The sequence below is a fragment of the Tenrec ecaudatus genome, chromosome 10 (assembly GCF_050624435.1).
Source record: "Tenrec ecaudatus isolate mTenEca1 chromosome 10, mTenEca1.hap1, whole genome shotgun sequence".
NCBI classification, from domain to species: domain Eukaryota; kingdom Metazoa; phylum Chordata; class Mammalia; order Afrosoricida; family Tenrecidae; genus Tenrec; species Tenrec ecaudatus.
Window position 1 is genome coordinate 80,955,064 of NC_134539.1, and position 20,865 is coordinate 80,975,928.

Genomic DNA, 20,865 nt, shown 5'->3' on the forward strand with positions numbered 1-20,865 from the left:
AATAGAAAATTTCAAAATGCTGCTTGAAGTCATAAAGGATATGAGGGAAGCAATGCAGAAAAAAGATGAAATGATAGAGGAGATAAAGGCAATGCACCAAATGGAAATACGAGTATTAAGGGATGAAATAACAAAATCCAGTGACAAATTGACAGACCTTTCCCATAGGCTTCAGGAGGCAGAGAATCGTACCAGAGACCTAGAGGATAACCAAGCAGACCTCAGCAAACTGGAAAAGCAGTCAAATAAGACCATCAAAGAAGCTGAAGAAAACTTGAGAGCCATGTCTGATGCTATGAAAAGAAACAATATTAGAATAATTGGACTATTGGAACAAGACACAACAAAGAGTCAACAGCGAAAACAGCAAGGGAATTCTTACAGGAAAACTTCCCCAGCTTAATAAATGAAAATCAGGCAACCATTCAAGAGGCTGAAAGAACACCACCAGACTGAATCCCAAGAAGTCACCAAGACACATAATTGTCAAATTATCCAACTATGAGAAAAAGGAGAAGATAATAAAAGCAGCTAGGGAAAAACAGTCACATATAAAGGTACCCCAATAGGAGTCTGTTTAGATCTATCAGTGGAAACAATGAAAAAAAGGAGGGAATGGAGTAACATTCCAAAAATGGAAAGAAAACAACACAAATCCAAGAATACTTTACCCAGCCAAATTTATCTATTAAGATAGATGGATAAGTAAGAGTCTTCACAGACAGGGACAACCTCAAAGAATACATAAAAGGAAACCCAGCCCTACAAAAGATCCTTGCCAATCCAGTATGGGCAGAAGATCAACACTCACCGAGGGCAAATAAGAAACCATCACATAGAACAACTCCACCCATAGGGTGACAAAGAGGAAACAGCCCCCAGGATAGCATCAGCTCAACAGTGGAAAAAAGGCAAACATAAACCACACACACAAAACAAGCGGCTAAGATACGTAGATAGGAATATATCCAACAAAAAAGGTACAAGATGACATCACAGAGTCCACAGATGGATATAATAACACTGAATATCAATGGCCTGAACTCAGGCATTAAAAGGCAGAGGCTAACAACTGGCTCAGGAAATATAACCCATCAATCTGCTGCCTCCAGGAGACTCATCTCAAGCTTACAGACAAAAACAGGTTGAGAATTAAAGGCTGGAGAAAAATATACTAAGCAAATGGTAATGCAAAAAAAGGAGGGGTAGCGATCTTAATATCTGACCAAATTGACCTCAAGATACAGGCCATAACAAGAGACAAGGAGGGGCACTATATAATGCTCAAGGGAACAATAGATCAAGAACCAGTGAGCATAATAAAATGCATGCACCTAATGAGAGACCTGCGAAATTCGTAAATTAAACGCTCCAAAAGATGAAAAAAGAGATTACAGGCTCAATAATTATAGTTGGTCACTTTAATATACCACTCTCTGAAAAAGACAGACCATTGGGAAAGAAACTCAACAAGGAGGCTACAGATCTAAATAGCACAATTGGAAGACTTGACTTGATAGATATTTTCAGAGCTTTTCACCCACATAGAAAAAAATCACATTTTTAAAGTCCACATGGCACATATTCAAAAATAGACCACATGCTGGGACACAAGGCAAACTTGAGTAAATTCAAGCACATAGAGGTTATACAGACACCTCTCTCCAATCATTGCATCATAAAGCTGGAAATGAACAGAAGGACAGTGAAGAAAACAAGGGCAAGCAATTGGAGGATGAACAATTTCCTATTGCAAAAGGAGTGGGTATCGACCCAGATCAGAGATGAAATCAGGAAGTTTCTAGAAACCAATGAGAACAAAAATACGACGTACCAAAACCTGTGGGATACAGCAAAGGCATTTATCAGAGGAAGGCTGATAGCAATAAATGCACACATTAAAAAGAAGAGAGACTCGTGGATGATATGCTGACACAAAACTTACACCAATTAGAGCAGAGTCAACAGAACAACCCTACTAATAGTAAGAGAATAGATATAATAAATATCAGAGCCGAGATACAGGAGAGGGAAAACAAGAAAAGTATGGGAAAAAAAGTAATGCTGCTAAAAGATGGTTCTTTGAAAGAATTAACAGAATTGATAGACCTCTGGAAAACCTAACCAAAGAAAGGAAGGAACAAATGACATTTTCAAGGACGAGGGATGAAACATGGGAAATTACAATGGACCCTAATGAAATCAAAAGGATAATTATACACTACTATGAAGGTCTATATTCTAATGAATTCAACAATTTCGAAAATATGGACAAATATTTGGAAACACAATCCCTCCCTAGACTATTCCAGATGGATATCAACAACCTCAACAGATCCAAAGCAATGGGAAAAATAGACACTCCGATCAGGGGATTACCAACAAAAAAAATGCCCTGGGTCAGATGACTTCACAGAATTCTACCAAGCATTCAGGGAAGAACTGACACCAATCCTACACAAACTCTTTCAGAACATAGAAAAAGATAGAAAACTCCCAAACTCTTTCCATGAAGCTCGTGTAACTTTCATACCTAAAGCGGGAAAAGTTGCAAGAATAAAGAACTATAGACTAATATCCTTAATGAATATCAATGCAAACATCCTTAACAAAATATTGGCCAATAAAACACAAAAGCATATTAAAAAATAATTCATGATGACCAAGTGGGATTCATACCAGGGATGTAGGGATGGTTCAACATACGAAAGACTATCAGCATTATTTACCACATTGGCAGGAAAAATGATAAGAACCACATGATAATATTGATAGATGCGGAAAACGCATTCGACAACATCCAACACACGTTCCTGTTTAAGACCCTTAAGAAGATAGGAATAGAAGGGAAATTCCTCAATATTATACAAGCCATATATGAAAAACCAATAGCTAATGTGGTAGTTAACGGAGAAAAGACTAAAACAATCCCACTGAAAAAGGGGACCAGACAAGGATGCCTCTTGTCCCCGTTCCTACTTAACATCTTACTGGAGATCGTAGCTAACAACATAAGACAAAGGAAAGATATTAAAGGTATTCAGCTGGGGAAGGAAGAGGCAAAATTATCATTATTCACAGACGATATGATTCTATATATTGAAGATCCCTTAAACTCCACAAGTGGAGTGTTGGAAGTAATAGAGGAATATGGCAGAGTGGCAGGATACAAAATCAACAAACAGATGTCTATTGGACTGCTCTACACATCAGACAAGATCAAAGAAGAGACCATTAAAAAGGTAGTACCCTTTACAATAGCCAAGCACAAATTGAAATACCTAGGGATATACCTGACTATAAAAATGAAAGATCTGTATGAGGAAAATTATAAAACACTACTATAAGAAATCAAGAGTGGCCTCAACAAATGGAAGAATATCCCATGTTCATGGATTGGTAGACTGAAAATAGTAAAGATGTCAGTTCTGCCCAAGGTACTATATAAGTTCAATGCTATCCCCATACGAATACCACCATCCTTCTTCAAAGAATTGGAAAAACAGATTACCAACTTCATATGGAGAGGGAAGAAGCCCAGAATTATCAGAGAACTACTCAAGAAGAAGGCCAAAGTGGGAGGGCTTGCTCTACCTGATTTTAGCACATACTCTATGGCCACAGTAATCAAAACAGTGTGGTACTGACATAATGACAGATATTCAGACCAATGGAAAAAAGCTGAAAACCCAGAAATAAAAACATCAGCATACAGGCAACTGATCTTTGATAAGGGCCCCCCAAAATTTAATGGGAAGCAGATGCCATCTTCAATACATGGTGCTGGAAAAAATGGATATCTACCTGCAGATAAATGAAGCAAGATCCTTACCTCACTCCATGCACAAGAATAAACTCAAGGTGGATCACAGGTCTTGAGATAAAACCCCAAACAATTAGGGCCATTAATGAGGGAATTGGGACAAACTTGTGAATATTTGCATAGGGAATACATAGGCTATCAGCAATAGGGAAGGATACAAATACAGAGGAGTCACAGACAAGTGGGATCTACAGAAGATAAGACACCTATGTACACCGAAAGAATTCACCAAGAGAGTAATAAAAGAGTTCACCGACTGGTAAACCATCTTTAACAATGGCACATCAGAAAAGGCCTTTTTACTAAAATCAACAATACTTTGCAAGATTAAAATAAGAGAAAAACTAATCGTCCACTGAGGAGGTGGGCAAAGGATCTGAACAGAAGTTTCACAGAATCTAACATCTGAATGACCAATAAACATATGAGAAAATGTTCCCGATCATTAGCCATAGAGAAATGCAAATCAAAACAACTATGAGATACCACCTAATCCCCTCAAAGATAGCCCAATTCAAAAAATTAGAAAGTAACAAGTGTTGGAGGGGCTGGGGTGAGATAGGAACTCATCCACTGCTGGTGGACCTGCAGGTATGTATAGCCACTATGGAAATCGATTTAGCAATTTCTCAAACAGATGGAAATTGAGTTACCATACGAGTCAGCAATTCCCCTCCTGGGCATATACCCAGAAGAGGCAAGAAACAAACCATGGTCAGACATCTGTGCTTCAACGTTCACTGTGGCACAGTTCACAATCACAAGGAGTTGGATACAACCCAAATTTCCATCAACAGACAAATGGATTAAAACACTGTTCTACATACATACAATGGAGTACTATGCATCGCTAAAAAGCAGTGATGAACACATGAAGCATATCGCCACACGGGAAGAACTGGAGGAAATTATACTAAGTGATGTAAGCCAAGCACAAAAGGATAAGTATAACATGAGTCTGCTGAGGTACGTTTATTATATATGAGAGAACAGAAAGGTAAGTGCAAAAGGGACACAGGGAACAAGCTACTGTATACAAACTCTCCAGCGGTGAGGTCCAGGGAGTATGGCAGGGGTCAGACCAAATCCAGGGGTACATATGGTAGCCAACTAAAAAGGGGATGGAGGGAGGAAAGGGGAAAGAAAAAAAAAGTGTGATGGGCAAATAGGGCACTGACGCACACATGGGGAGGTTATTGTTTGTGTCTCCACAGGGAAAGAGAGACCAGATATAAAGCCAGTGCCAGATGAATGCAGTGTGCCGGCAAGGAGTGGGGAGCCAGTGGAGGGCCCTGAGGACTCAGCCTCCATTCCAGCTACATGGACAACTGCCCCTCACCCCAGAGGAATTTACTTGAGAGGACGGCACTGAAGCTGCAGCTAGGGGAGAAGGGCATGTCTGATCAGAGCAAATGGGAACAAATGAAGGGGGAGGAAGACAGAGTCGAGCACAACCTGGCCCATCAGGCCTGGAGGACAATATCCCCGCTCTGAACAGTCAATAGTCAGAATGGACAATATGGCTTATCCCACTATGAGCCATGCCCTCCGTTGATGGCCCAGGGCCCTAAGGGGAACAACACTGGAGACTCAGTGTCGGAACTGGCCCAGGCTGACCCTGTGACACCGAGGCAAACCACTAAAAGTGTGCGGCAGAGCAACCATGGGAACAGAGCAGGGAACCCCTGAAGGAGTACAAAAGACAGATTCTGGGGCCAAAGCATGGAACCCCATTGAACCTGACTGAAGGATACACCTAGAAATAAAAAATCAGACCTTGATCTATTTACAGGTTTTTCTTTCTTTTAAATAATTTTTCTTTTAATTCATTTATTCTTCTATGGGTAATTAGTTTCCTTTTTTGTTGTCATCGCTGTGTTCTCATGTGTCACCTATCTTGCTATGGCTTAATTTTTGGTGCATATTATCTCTACACATCTATCTAGATAAGATAGACTGGATGAATAGTTTGGAGGAGAAACCAACGGGACCAATGGTTCCGGGGGGGCATGGGAGAGGAGGAGGAGGGAGTAAGGAGGAGGTGCTGACCAAACTAGGGACAGGGAAGCAACAAGTGAACCAAAATCAGTGGCAAGGAGGGTGTGAAAGGCCTGGTAGGGATCCAGCAAGGGCAAGGTAACTGAGAAATTACTGAAACCCAAATGAAGGCTGAGCATGATACGGGGACAAGAGGAAAGTAAAAGGAAATAGCGGAAAGAACTAGGTGACAAAGGGTATTTATAGAGGTCTAAAGACTGGAATGTACATATGTAAATATATTTATATAAGAGTGTGGGGAAACAGATCTATGTGCACATATTTATAGGTTTAGTATTAGGGCAGCAGATGGACATTGGGCCTCCACTCAAGCACTTACTCAATGAAAGAGCACGTTGTTCTATTAAATTGGCATTCCAGGATGCACACCTTCCTGACACGATTACTGAAGACAAACATGTGCATAAGCAAATGTGGTGAAGAAAGCTAATGGTGCCCGGCTATCAAAAGATATAGCGTCTGGGGTATTAAAGGCTTGAAGATAAACAAGCAGCCATCTAGCTGAGAAGTATCAAAGTCCACATGGAAGAAACACACCAGCCTGTGTGACCACGAGCTGTCGAAGGGATCAGGGATCAGCATCAAGGAACAAAAAGTCATATCATTGTAAATGTGGGTGAGTGCAGAGTGGAGACTCAAAGCCCATCGGTAGCCAATCGGACATCACATACTGAAGGGTTATGGGGAAGAAATGAGCCACCCAGTGTGCAGGGTAGCAACGATGAAGCATATAACTTTCCTCTAGTTCTTAAATGCTTCCTACCCCCCTCTATCACAATCCCAATTGTACCTTATAAATCTGGCTAGACCAGAGGATGTACATAGGTACAGATAGCAACTGGAAACATAGGGAATTCAGGACAGATGACTCCTCCAGGACCAGTGGTGAGAGTGGCGATGCCTGGAGGGTGGAGAGAATGTGGGGTAGAAAAGGGGAACTGATTACAAGAATCTACGTATAGCCTCCTCCCTGGCAGAGAAGAGGGTGGGGGAGATGTCGGACAATGTAGCGTATGACAAAATAATAATAATTTATGAATGACGAAGTGTTCATGAGGTAGGGGGGAGTGGGAAGGGAGGGGGGAAATGAACAGCAGAGATTAAGGGCTCAAGTGGAAGGCAAATATTTTGAGAATGATGATGGCAACAAATGTACCTATGTTCTTGACACAATGGATGTATGTATGTATTATGATAAGAATTGCATGAGCCCCCAATAAAATGATTTTTTTAATAATTTAAAAAAGACACGGATTTGATGTCTATAACACACGTGCACACTCAGAAGGAGGCCAATCCTCATGGGTCTCTGGCAAGCACACCTAAGGATCACTAATGAAACCAGGATATGTTCTCTTCACCTGTAAGTCTTGGGTGAGTCCAAAAAATTACATGATGAGGAGGAAAAAATAGTCAATTCTATGAGCGATCTAGGCCTCCAGGATTTAATTCATGAAATACTCACTTCCAGAAGTTAAATCTTGAACGGAAACCCTAAGAAGAAAAAAGGAAATTGAACAAGGTGGGAGGACTGGGCTAAATAAAAACATTAAGTTTAGAAAGAAAAGAAATGGTTCAGAGGAAGCAGATTTTATGCTATTGTACCTGCAAAATATAAAAATTTATAGTCTCAGGTAGTGATGCCCAACAAAAATACAATGTGAGCCACGAATTTTAACCACATATATAATATAGTCTTATGTTTTTAGTAACTACATGAAAAAATTGAAAGGGGTAAAATTAATTTTAATAATATATTTCTACATAATGTGATCAAAATATTATAATTTCAACATATAGCCAAAATAAACATTCTTTTTGTAAAAAAAACCATTTTGTTGGGAGCTCTTGCAGATACTAGAACAATCCATAATTCAATTATATCAAGCATAATTGTAAAATTGCTGCCACCATCATTTTCTTTCTTCTTAATGACATATTTTACATTTATTATACTAGCTCTTTGGAATTCAGAGTGTATTTTATATCTCGAATTAGATACATTTTATGTGCTCCATGACCCTATGTGGCTGCTGGTTCCTGAACTGAACAAGGAAAATGTAAAGATTAGAGTACTGCCTTGAAGAGAAATGGCTGTAGAGCTCTATGAAATAAGGCCACATCATCCATGCTCAACTCTTACGGGATCAAGTACAATTACATGGAAATACTGTCATTTAATTCTTTCTTTAAAAAATATCATTTTATTGGGGGCTCATACAATTCTTATCATAATCCATACATCCATCCATTGTGTCAAGAACATAGGTACATTTGTTGACATCATCATTCTCAAAACATTTGCCTTCCACTTGAGCCCTTAATACCTGCTGCTCATTTCCCCCCTCCCTCCCCACTCCCCCCTACCTCATGAACCCTTCATAAATTATTATTATTTTGTCATGTGCTACACTGTCCAACGTCTCCCCCACCCCCGCCCTCTTCTCTGCTGTCCATCCCCCAGCTTTATCAGAAATAAAGCTAAGTGAACTGAAAGAAGTTATATAAAAAATAAAATAATTCAGAAATAAGGGAGCGAGACAATATGGGGATTCAAAAAGCAAGCAAACAAACACAGGAGAGATTATTGGAAAGGAAAGAAGAGCAGCGAGGACTGCCGTAGGAGGGCTACATGAGAGCAACGCCTGGGCAAAGCAGCCAGGACTATGGAGGGTACAAGAAAATAAAGAAAAGGGGATTTGAAGGAAAGTCATCTAGACGTTAGACAAAGGAGATCCAACATATGTATAACTGAATACACTACAGACTAAAATGAAAGCAATGGAACAGAATAGATATATGTAAAAGACTTGAATTTAAAAGAATAGGAATGTTCCAAATGTAAATATTGGAAGGGCTTACTCTATCCAAGGAGAGTTAACCCAGATGGTCAACACTGAGACTTTATCAGGTGATATTATTGTTCCTTAAAAGACAAAATAAAAATTCTTCAAGTAGTCAGATAAAAAAATCAGACTGCTAACGCGCAAAGTAGGAATGAGGAGCAGGGGAGTGGCTGCAATACCAACATTTAGCTACACTGAGGGTGTCAGTCATGTTACATAGTCACACTGGAAGGAACACAGTCACCTGCAGGAAGAATCCAGAGGTATCCAGAGGAAGAAAGGGCCTGAATTCACCTGTCTCCCTTTATTTGATGCGGTGTGTGTGCTTCATTCACTAGACACAACCAGACAGTAGAGAACCCAGACACTATCTGATGTGGTCCACGCAGACAAGAACAGACAAGATCAGAGTTGATCTGAAGAGGCAAATGGGAGCTATTAGGTGCTATATGTAAATATTATGTGCTCACACTGTGTAGAAATAAATAACGAAAAGGGCTTGGGGGTTTCTTTTAAAGTGGGGAAGGAAATGAGCAAAAGTAAATAATAAGCCATCTTCTGATTATTCTATATCTAAAAAATGAGTGCAGAGTAAATGGATATCCCCAGAAGCTGCCAAATGAAGGGGTAACAGCTTCACCGCACTGCCGAGCACAAAGACTAAAGTTGGATGATGAGGAGGGAGAGATTTGGGGGCCGAGGGTGGGTATGGTTACTTTCTGATATCAGTATTGCTCAAAAAACCTAAAGAAAGAGAGGATTAAAGATATTACATAAACATAATTCCAATATATAAAAGGAATTAAAAAATAGTTGGCATAGTGAATGTATATGGGTATGCACATATACATATAAACGCAAATGATAAGATGAACTTAAAAACAAATAGGCCAAATGTCATATCAATAAATGCACAATGTTTAATTAACTTTCTAATGGGATAAAGTGAAATCATGAGGAGATTAGAAAGCATTTTCCTTATCTAGGAGGCATAGTTCAGGGATGCTTATAGAGGTAGAGGTTTTTGAGCAAACATGTAGAGACAGTATCTATGAAGCGAAAAATGGAAATTTTGACTTTTTAAAAATAAAATACTTGGAGCCATGTGGCACATCATATATAAAAAATTATTCAAAATGGATCAGTGGCCTAACTATAAACACTAAGACCAGAAAAATCCCAGAAGAAATCATAGAATTATGTCTTCAAAGCCTTCCTTTAAGCATGGATTCTTAGCAATGACACAAACATCACAAGCAATAAGAGAAAAACCATGTAAGTTGAACTGCATCAAAATTAAGTCTTGACCCCCCATATTGTGTGCATCTCCTCTTTGTGTGTTCCATTTGTCTTTCATTTACAAAGCACACATTCAAAATTAAACTCTATCGATATGATCTAATTCTAATCCAGATTCCATCATCACTCTTTAAAGAGATTAAAATAAGGAATTACTAGCTTTATGTAGAAATCAAAGAAAGTTCAGATAAGCAAAGCCCTACTAAAGAATAAAATCGGGGGGCCTTATACTCTGTCTTCTCAAAACCCATTATACAGCCACAAAATCAACATAGCCTGGCACTGGTACAATGACAGACCCATAGGCCAGGGGGTCAGAAGTGAGAATGCAGAAGTAAATCCATCCACTTATGGGCAGCTAATCTTTTACAAAGGGCTGAGATCCGTTAAGTGAGAAAGAGAGAGTCTCTTTAACAAATGTTGCTGACAAACCTGGGTATCCATTCATAGAAAAATACATCAGGACCCATATTTCACACTTGATGCAAAACCAAACTCAATGTGGATCAAAGATCTAAATGTAAAACCCAGAACTATAAAGATAACAAATGAAAAAATAGCGGCAAACTTAGGGATCCTAATACGTGGCATAAATAAGCTGTTAAGCTCATTAAGCATGACTAAAAATGTCCCAACAGCAGAAGATAAACTAGACCTTTTAAATTAAACAACCTCAAAATTAAACAATTTATGCACATCAAAACACTATACCATAGAGCAAAATGAGAACTTACAAACAGAGAAAAAAATTGGCCACGACATATCAGACAAGAATCGAATTTCTAAAATCTCAGAGAAAACTTAAACAATTTACCAACAATAAAAAGCAAGGCCAATTAGAAAATGGAAAGAGGACAGGAACAGACACTTCATCACATGGGACATTCAAACAGCTAACAAATACACGAAGAAATGTTTGCGTTTATTAACTAGTGAACCCACTGCCCTCAAGTCAATTCCGTCTCCTAGTGGCCATATGTAGAGTTTCTGAGGTCGTAAATCTTTACAGGATTAATATTCTACTCCCCTCCTCCGCCCGATGGACTGGCTGGTGTGTTTGAACTGATGACCTAGCTCAAGGTCAAACCGATAGCACCACCTGGGCTTCTTTAGAGTGCTGTCAATCAAAACAATAAGGAGATAAACCCCAATCCCAGCATTCCTAGCCAAGTTAACAACAACACACATACAGGGGCTGGCCCCATTCCCAACCATGTAGACCGCCCTGTGCCCCTCCCCTCGCCTCCTGGGAAGAATGCACTTCAGAGGACAGCACTGAAGCTCCAGCTCCGGGAAGGGGCACTTTTGATCAGCGCACACAGGAGCAAATGAAGAGGGAAGGAAAGTGAACTGAGCACATCCTGGCCCACCAAGCCCCTAGGATGATATTCCTTCTCAGAGCAGTCAATGCACAGAGAAGGCCATAGGGCCGGCCCCACCACAAGACACGACGTCCCTCACAGAACCATAGAGCTACGGGGGACAACACTGGAGACACAGTGTGGGAATTGTGCCTTATCTGACCCCAATACACTAAGGGTGTGCAACAGAGCAGCAAGGGGAGCAAAGCAATGAAGTCCCTGGGGAATACCAAAAATAGATTTGGGGGCCAGAGTCATGCACTCCATCAGAGTCGACTGGAAAATACTCCTAAAGGTCAATAAAAAAACCTTGAACTATTTATAGGCTTTTCCTTTTTTGTCATTGGCTTTATTTTTGTTGTTGCTACTCTTTGTTTTGTTTTGTCTTCCCTTGTTTTTATGGCTTTGTTTTGTTTTTGCACTTATTATTGTTTCTACATGTCTATCTAGATAAGATAGGCAGGATAAACAATTCAGAGGACAAAACAACAAGGCCGAAGGTTTTGGGGGGACATGGGAGAGAGGGAGGGGGAGAAAGGAAGGGGGGTGTCAACCAACCAGGGACAAGGAATCTAAAACCAGTAGAGAGAAGGGCATAGGATGCCTGGTGGGGCTTAATCAAGGGCAATGTAACCGAGAGGAATTACTGAAACCCAAATGAAGGCTGAGCATGATAGTGGGACAAGAGGAAAGTAAAAGGAAATAGAGGAAAGAACTAAGAGGCAAAGGACATTTATAGAGGTCTAAATATATGCATGTACATACGTAAATATATTTATATATAATGAGGGGGAATAGATCTATGTACTTTTATTTATATATTAAGTATTAAGGTAGCAGATGGACATTGAGCCTCAACTCAAGTACTCCCTCAATGCAAGAACACTTTGTTCTACTAATCCAGCATTCTGTGATGCTCACCTTCCTGACACTATCGCTGAAGACAAACGTGTGCATAAGCAAATGTGGTGAAGAAAGCTGATGGTACCTGGCTATCAAAAGATATAGCATCTGGGATCTTAAAGGCTTGAAGATAAATAAGCGGCCACCTATCTCAGAAGCAACAAAGTCCACATGGAAAAAGCACACCAGCCTGTGTGATCATGAGGTGTTGATCGTATGAGGTATCAGGCATCAAAGACCCAGAACAAATGATCACATCAATGTGAATGGGGGGGGGGCACGGAGTAGAGACCCAAAGCCCATCTATAGACAATTGGACATTTCCTTACAGAAGGGTCACAAGGAAGAGAGGAGCCAATTAGGGTGCAGTACAGCACCGATGAAACACAACTTTCTTCTAGTTCTTTAATGCTTCCTCCCTCCCCCACTATCCTCAATTCTACCTTACAAATCTGGCTAGAACAGTGCAGATACAGATAAGAGCTGCAACACAGGGAATCCCGGACAGATAAACCCCTCAGGACCAATACTGAGAACAGTAATACTAGGAGGGGGGAGTAGTAATACTAGTAATACTAGGAGGGGGGGAGTAGTAATACTAGTAATACTAGGAGGGGGGAGTAGTAATACTAGTAATACTAGGAGGGGGGGAGTAGTAATACTAGTAATACTAGGAGGGGGGGAGTAGTAATACTAGTAATACTAGGAGGGGGGGAGTAGTAATACTAGTAATACTAGGAGGGGGGGAGTAGTAATACTAGTAATACTAGGAGGGGGGGAGTAGTAATACTAGTAATACTAGGAGGGGGGGAGTAGTAATACTAGTAATACTAGGAGGGGGGGAGTAGTAATACTAGTAATACTAGGAGGGGGGGAGTAGTAATACTAGTAATACTAGGAGGGGGGGAGTAGTAATACTAGTAATACTAGGAGGGGGGGAGTAGTAATACTAGTAATACTAGGAGGGGGGGAGTAGTAATACTAGTAATACTAGGAGGGGGGAGTAGTAATACTAGTAATACTAGGAGGGGGGGAGTAGTAATACTAGTAATACTAGGAGGGGGGGAGTAGTAATACTAGTAATACTAGGAGGGGGGGAGTAGTAATACTAGTAATACTAGGAGGGGGGGAGTAGTAATACTAGTAATACTAGGAGGGGGGGAGTAGTAATACTAGGAGGGGGGGAGTAGTAATACTAGTAATACTAGGAGGGGGGGAGTAGTAATACTAGTAATACTAGGAGGGGGGGAGTAGTAATACTAGTAATACTAGGAGGGGGGGAGTAGTAATACTAGTAATACTAGGAGGGGGGGAGTAGTAATACTAGTAATACTAGGAGGGGGGGAGTAGTAATACTAGTAATACTAGGAGGGGGGGAGTAGTAATACTAGTAATACTAGGAGAAGGTGGGGGGAGAAAGGGGAAACCAATCACAATGATCTACATATAACCTCTTCGTAGGGGGATGGACAACAGAAAAGTGGGTGAAGGGAGACAGTGGTCGATGTAAGACATGGGGGTGGGCAGAATTTCATAAATTATCAAGGGTTCATGGGGGAGGGAGGGTGGGGTAGGAGGAAAATGAGGAGCTGATACCAAGGGCTCAAACAGAAACAAACTGTTTTGAAAATGATGATGGCAACAGATGTACAAATGTACCTACACAATGGATGGATGTGTGGATTGTGATAAGAGCTGTACGAGCCCCAATAAAATGAGGTTTCTGAAAAGGAAAGAACTGTTCCAAACGGATTGCGGTGATGATTGTAGGACTCTTCCTGATGCGGTGATGATTGCGGATTGCGGTGATGATTGTAGGACTCTTCCTGATGCGATGGAGCTACTGAATCACATGACAGGTGAACGATAGGCCAGTACAACAGTTGGGAAAACATTAAAATAAAGAGCAAACAGAACACACACACACACACACACACCAGATGGTAGTCCCCTTGGCGGCGGAAGGTTCTTGGAGTAGAAGAGCGGAAGTGCTTTCTCTTCTGGCCTCTTTGGTCTCGGCCACAGAAGTGAGATGACAAGGGAACGGCATCCTTCGGAATGCGTCGCAATCAGACGCACACCTTGTGCCACCACTGTGGCTCCAAGGGCCGCCCTCTCCAGAAGCCGACCTGCCGCAAATGCGGCTTCCCTGCCACGCGCAAGAGAAAGTATAACTGGAGTGCCAAGGCTAAAAGACGAAATACCACTGGTACTACAAATTGTCTCCCGCAGTTCAGGCGTGGATTCCGTGAAGGAACAACCCTAACCCCAAGAGGGCAGATGTTGCAGCGTACTGTGCATCTTAAGGATTTCAGCATTTAGTAGTGCAATTTGCGGTCTCATATTAAAGAGGAGAAAAGCACAGACGCGGGCAAGGATGTGGAGAAATTGGAACCTTCATCTGCTGCTACGGGGACTTCACAACCATGCAGCCACTGTGGAATATGACATGGTCCTTCCTCTAAAACATGGAGACAGACAGACATTATGACTGGCAATTCCACTACTAAAGAAATGAGAGATGTGACACCCCACCCAGTTCATAGCATTATTCACAACAGCTAAACAGCATGAAAACACCCAAAGGAATCATCCTGGATGAACCCTTAAACAAAGATGGCACCTATGCAGAAAGAGTAGCGATGCCTCGCACACACCTCGTTCTGCACACACCCCGTAATATGGATGAACCCGGCGACATCAGCCTGAGTGGAATTAGTCAAGCAGAAAGGGACACCTATTGTCTGTGGCAGTTACTGCAAAAGGTCAAGAAACTGCTCATACACACAAAGAAACATTCCTCGAGGATTGCCAGGGGTGGGAGGGGAAGAAAGAGCAAACCACTAACTAGAAGGTACACATGCATAGACTTGGGTGAAGGGAAAGGCAATTCACAATAAAAGGGAGGTCAGCAAAAATGATCAGGACAAAGGAAGACAAGGGGAGGAGCACAAGCATTAAAGGCGACAAAGAGAAATATGAGTACATATGCCATCCTGCCCTAACAGTACTAATAATGGTCTGACCGTGAATCCATGGATAGACACTTGGCCCGAGAGCAGGGGTGAATGGGACTGTATTGATGACTGCGTGTAGGAGTGACAGAGGATATTTTTATATTTCTCTTTGCATACACTGCAACTGTAACCATGGGTATGGTGGAGCATGCAGGGGCAGTGTTAGGAACTCTTCTTTGTCATGGGGGGAGTGGATCGCTGGAATTGGGCACTTGAGACTGTAGTCTCAGGAGAAGACATAGTGGCATAGTGTAGTCCACACGGAGTATGCTGTATCTCCACTTCAGTGACGAGTGAGTGAAGTCTTAGGAGCTTGAGCGTGGCCGCCTAAGGCACAATGACTGGAGCAAAGAAGTTGTTAGGTGCCGAGAGGTTGGTTCCTCCCCCTAGAGACCTTATGTATCACAAAACGAACACGGTCTGGTCCTCCCTCCGCCATCCTCACAACTGTGCTTACGTTGGAGCCACTCACTGTCCATCCTTCATCAAGGGCCCTCCTCTTTCTCAGCCCCTCCACTTTACCGAGCACGATGTCCTTCTCCAGGGACTGGCCTCTCCTGACAACATGTCCAAAGGGCATGAGACAAGCCCTCACCATCTTTGCCTTCAAGGAGAAATCTGACTGCACTTCTTCCGAAAAAGATTGCTTGGTTCTTTCGGCAGTCCATGGTTCTTTTGATGGTCTTCACACACACCACAGTGAAAATGCATCTATTAACCTTCAGTCTTTCAGGTACCAGCTCCAACTCTCACATGCACGTGCAGTGACTGAAAATACCATGACTCGCATCGGGCACATCTTACTCCTCAAAGTCCCATTCTTGCTTCTCAACTCTTGAAAGAGGTCTGGTGCAGCGGATGTGCCTCATGCACTCACTGTTGCATTGGACCTCTTGACGACTATGTCCATGAGCACTGGTTGTGGATCCAAGGAAAACAAAACTCCTTCTGGGCTTCAATCTTTTCCCTGTTTATCATGAGCTTACCTATTAGTCCCATTGTGAGGATTTTGGGTTTCTTTACATTGAGCTGTAACCCACACTGCAGGCTGCGGTCCTTGCAATCTTTGTCAGCAAGTGCTTCAAGCCCTCGTTGTCAGCATGCAAGGTTGTGTCGTCTGCATATTGCAGGTTGTTAATAAACCTTCCTGCATTCCTGTTGCTGCGCTCATCTTCAGATAATGCAGCTTCTCTGATTATTTTCTCAGTACACAGATTGAAGAAGTATCGCGAGAGAATCCACCCCTGACACACATCTTTCCTGATTTTAATCCATGTGGCATTCCCTTGTTCATTTTACACAATTGCCTCTTGATCCATGTTCTGGTTCTGCATGAGCACAAGGAAGTGTCACGGAATTCCCATTCTCCTTAAGGTTATCCATAGTTCATCATGATCTACACAGTGAAAAAAAGTGCAAGAAAAATTATCTCAAGGGAGAACTAGATGGTACTCTGCTACCATTGCTGACCTGTTTGAAGAAATCTCAATAGGGGTCTTGGATGAAGTGAGAGAGAAAATGTGGTACAAAACTCAAAATCATATAAAACAACCAGGCTTGCTGGTCTTATGGAGACTGGTGGGACCCTAGAGACCATGACCCTTGGACACCCTGTGGGGCTGCAACTGAGTTCACTTCCATGGCCAGATGATAGGCCCCTATGACACCAGGGAGGGGTGTACACTTTAGAACAATCAGTTATACAAGGTCAAAAGGGATAAAGCAGGAGAGATCACACTAGAAAACAACTCTGTGCCACCAAATCAATTCCAACTCATAATGATCTCATAGGATGCAGTAGAATTGATCCCGTGGGATTCCAAGAGTGTAACTCTTGACAGGAATAGAAAGTCACAGAGTGGCCGACAGTTTCAATCTGCCGACCTTGGGATTCACAGCCCAATGCGTAACCCACGACATCACCAGGGCTCCCAGGAAGGGATGGGAAAGGGCAAATGAAAGCCATGTTCCCAGGGAGGAAGTGGGGAGAAGGCTGTTACATTGTGAGGACTGCAGGCAAGGTCACAAAGCAAAATGGGTACACATTGTTGAAGGGAAAACCAATTTCCTCTGTAGACTTTCACCCCAACCACCATCAAAAGTTGAGAAAATAATAACAACTTCTAGGTGGACAGAGGAGAGCATTAAACCCGTGTGCGGCTCTACTGAGCACAGGGCTCCGTGTGGCTGCACAGGTTGTGCATTGAGCCAGTCCTGGGGGAGGTGAGTGTCCAGTAGGGCCAGATGCCTTCAGCTTTCTTTCCCCTCTTTGCTCTCTTCATGAAATCTAGACCATGGCCCAACGCCACCCAGGAATCGTTTATCCCAAACTGAACCTGGCACGCTACCTCCTCATTGGCTCTTGTTTTCTCCAAGTCAGCAAACACTAAGTACTTCTACCCATGTGGTTGTAGAAAACCGACAGTCCTCCTCCTCCTCATTCTCTAGACTTACTCTGCTCTGCCTTTCAGGAATCAACGCGGAGTCTTTTCTTGCCAATGCCCTTGGCCTTCGTCCCCACATTCCTTTCTTTACCGTGCTTCCATCTAGCAATGAAGCCATCCGAGGATTAGAACTAGCTCCCAATTGCAAAGACAAGTCAAGTTCTCCCATCTTATCCGGGCCCTCAATTCCTTCTTTCTGTCCTTCTCACAGTAAGTCGAGAAGCTTCGCGCTGTCTGAGAGTACTAGCCAGTTAGAATGAGCAATTCCAGGAGAGCCAAAATACCCTGCGTATTTGGCAGCTTGAATAGTGAACTCTTAAACGTGCTATAGTCTCTCTTTATATTAACAATCTTAAGTGTTACCATGCTGTTTTATAACTTATTTTATTTTTGGAACGATTTTGTACTTTCAGTGAAGCGTTACATATCCGTTTTGGTTTCCATTCAACGATTTCTACACATTGTATAGTAACAGTGGTTACTTTCTTCATGTTGCTGATGCTGTTAGGTGCCGTTGAGTAGGGTCAACTCACTGTGACCTGAGGTTCAACGTTGCAAAACACTGCCCAGTCCTGGGTTGGCCTCACAATTGTTCCTGTGCTTGAGCCCATTGCAGCCACCGTGTCCATCCATCTCGTTGAGGGCCTCTCTCTTTTTCACAGTCCCTCTACTGTACCAAGTGTGATGTCCTTCTCCAGGGACTGGTCTTTTCAGACAACATGTCCCAAATGCCTAAGACAAAGTCTCCTCTTCTTTGTCTCTAAGGAGCATGCTGATCGCATTTCCTCCAAGACAGATTTATTTGTCCTTTTGGCAGTCCATGGTACACCAACACCGTAGTTTAAATGCACCAGTTCTTCTTTGTATGTACAGTTAGTAGTGGGATTGTCAGATCATATGGGATTTCCGTATCCATATTTTAAAGGACACGTCCTATCATTTCCACTGTGGTTGCATAGTTGTATGATCCCAGCAGCAGTGTATATGGGTTCCAATCTCCTTACACCTTTGCCAGCATTTGGGGTTTTCTGGTTGTTGTTGTTTTTTAAACTTTGCTACTGATGCTGGGATGCTATCTCATTGTTGCTTTGATTTGCATCTCTTGGATGGCTGATTATCAAGAGCATTTCTTCATGTTTGTTAGTTGCTTGAATGTCTTCTTCGGTCAAGTGCCTGTTCATGTCCTCTGTCCACTTTCAAACTAGGATATATATATATATTTTCCTATTCCTGTTGAAGTTTTCTACAATTTTTTTGGGACTAGTCCCTTGTCATTGATAAAATTTTTCCCTTAAGTCAATGGTTCTCAACTTTCCAAATGCCATGACCCTTTAATACAGTTCCTCATGTTGTGGTAACACCCACCCCCCAACCATGAAATTATTTTCATTGCTACTTTCATAACTGTCATTTTGCTACTGTTATGAATCAGGTGACCCCTGTGAAAGGGTCATTCGACCCCCCAAAGGGGTCGCGACCCACAGGCTGAGAACCGCTGCCTGAGGCTGTGGTTTCTCTTTTCCCTCTTTTGGTGAAATCTTCTGATGCACACAAGTATCTAATTTTTATAAGGTCCCAGCCATTTAAAAGTGAGGCACAGAGAGCTTAATTTGTCCAAGATCAAACAGCTGCAGAGTGGTAGAACAGGGATTCAAGCCTAGGCTTTCAGGCTTCAAACCAACCAGCCAAATTCATTGCCATTGAATCAATCCACCTCATATTGACCCTATAAGACCATATAGAACTGCCCCTCTGGGCTTCTGAAACGTTACCCTTTTCATTCTCCCGGAAGCAGCTGGTGGAGTCACACTGAGACCCATGTGGTTAGCAGCTGAGGCTGCGGGACCCCTAAACTTACCAACTCTCAAAGGAGCTATGGTGTAACAGAGGCTTAAGCAATGAGTTGCAGTTTGAACTCATAAGCCTGTCTGCAAGAAGATGAGAGTGTTTTCTTACATAAAGATTTATAGTCTTGGGGGTGGGAGGGACCCTACAAAGCATTTCTACGCAGTCCTACAGTGTCAGTATGAATCTGAACCAACTCAATGGCAGTGGATAGGTTAACATTATATAAATGACCAGCGATGTAGGGTTTTTGGTTTTTACCTTTTTCTTTCTCTTGTCTTTTTCCTTTTCTTTCTTCAGCCATATGTTTTCTTATTGTACAGACTATTATATGGGTTGGACCATGGGAGGGAGAAGGCAATGGGGCCAATGGCCCCGGAAGGTAGAGGGGGATGAAGGAGGTGGGGAGAAGGGTGTGATGAGCAGATGGCATTATGGACAGTGAACAACGAGGGAAGCAGAACCAGCATCTAGGAGAGGGTAGCGATCCTGTGAGTATTAGAGCAACACCAAGCTAGTGGAGAGAAAGCACTAAGATGTGGAAGAAGGGGGAAAGTGATGCGGGACAGGAGGAGGCAAAAGGAAACAGAGGCAAGCTCTAGGAAGCAAAGACACAGATAGGGAGATTAACAGAGGTATGCACTTATGTAAATACATTAATCTGTAACAATAGTGGTATTGGCCTATGTACATATATTTATGAGGCAATATACTGAAGCTGCAGATGGGCCTTTAACCTCAGTTCACACCTTCCCTCAATACAAGAACAGTTTGTTCTAACAAATTGGCATCCTGTGATGCCCAATGGGTACATAAGCAGATGTGATGAATACAGAGGATGGTGCCTGGCTTTTAAAAGAGATAGTGTCTGGGGTCTTAAAGGTTTGAAGTTAAACAAGCGGCCATCCAACAATGAAGCAACAAGCCCACGTGGAATAAACACACCAGCTGGTGCGATGGTGAGGTGTCATTGAGACTGGGCAACAGGCATCAGAAGACTTACCACAAACAGTAAACAAACAAAATGCATTGGTGAGAATGGAGCGGGGATGGAGTGGAGACCCAAAGCCCATCTATGGACAATGGAACATCCTCCCACAGAGGGGCCGCAGGGAGGGGTTGAGTCAATCAGGGTGCAGTAGAACACTAATGGGTTGAGCAAGGTCCGTCCTCCTCCCCTCAGCCACTTTCATGACCCCAGTGTCATTTCCCAATGTAGACTAGATGGGAGCATGTACATAGGTATAGGCAAGATATACAATGCACAAC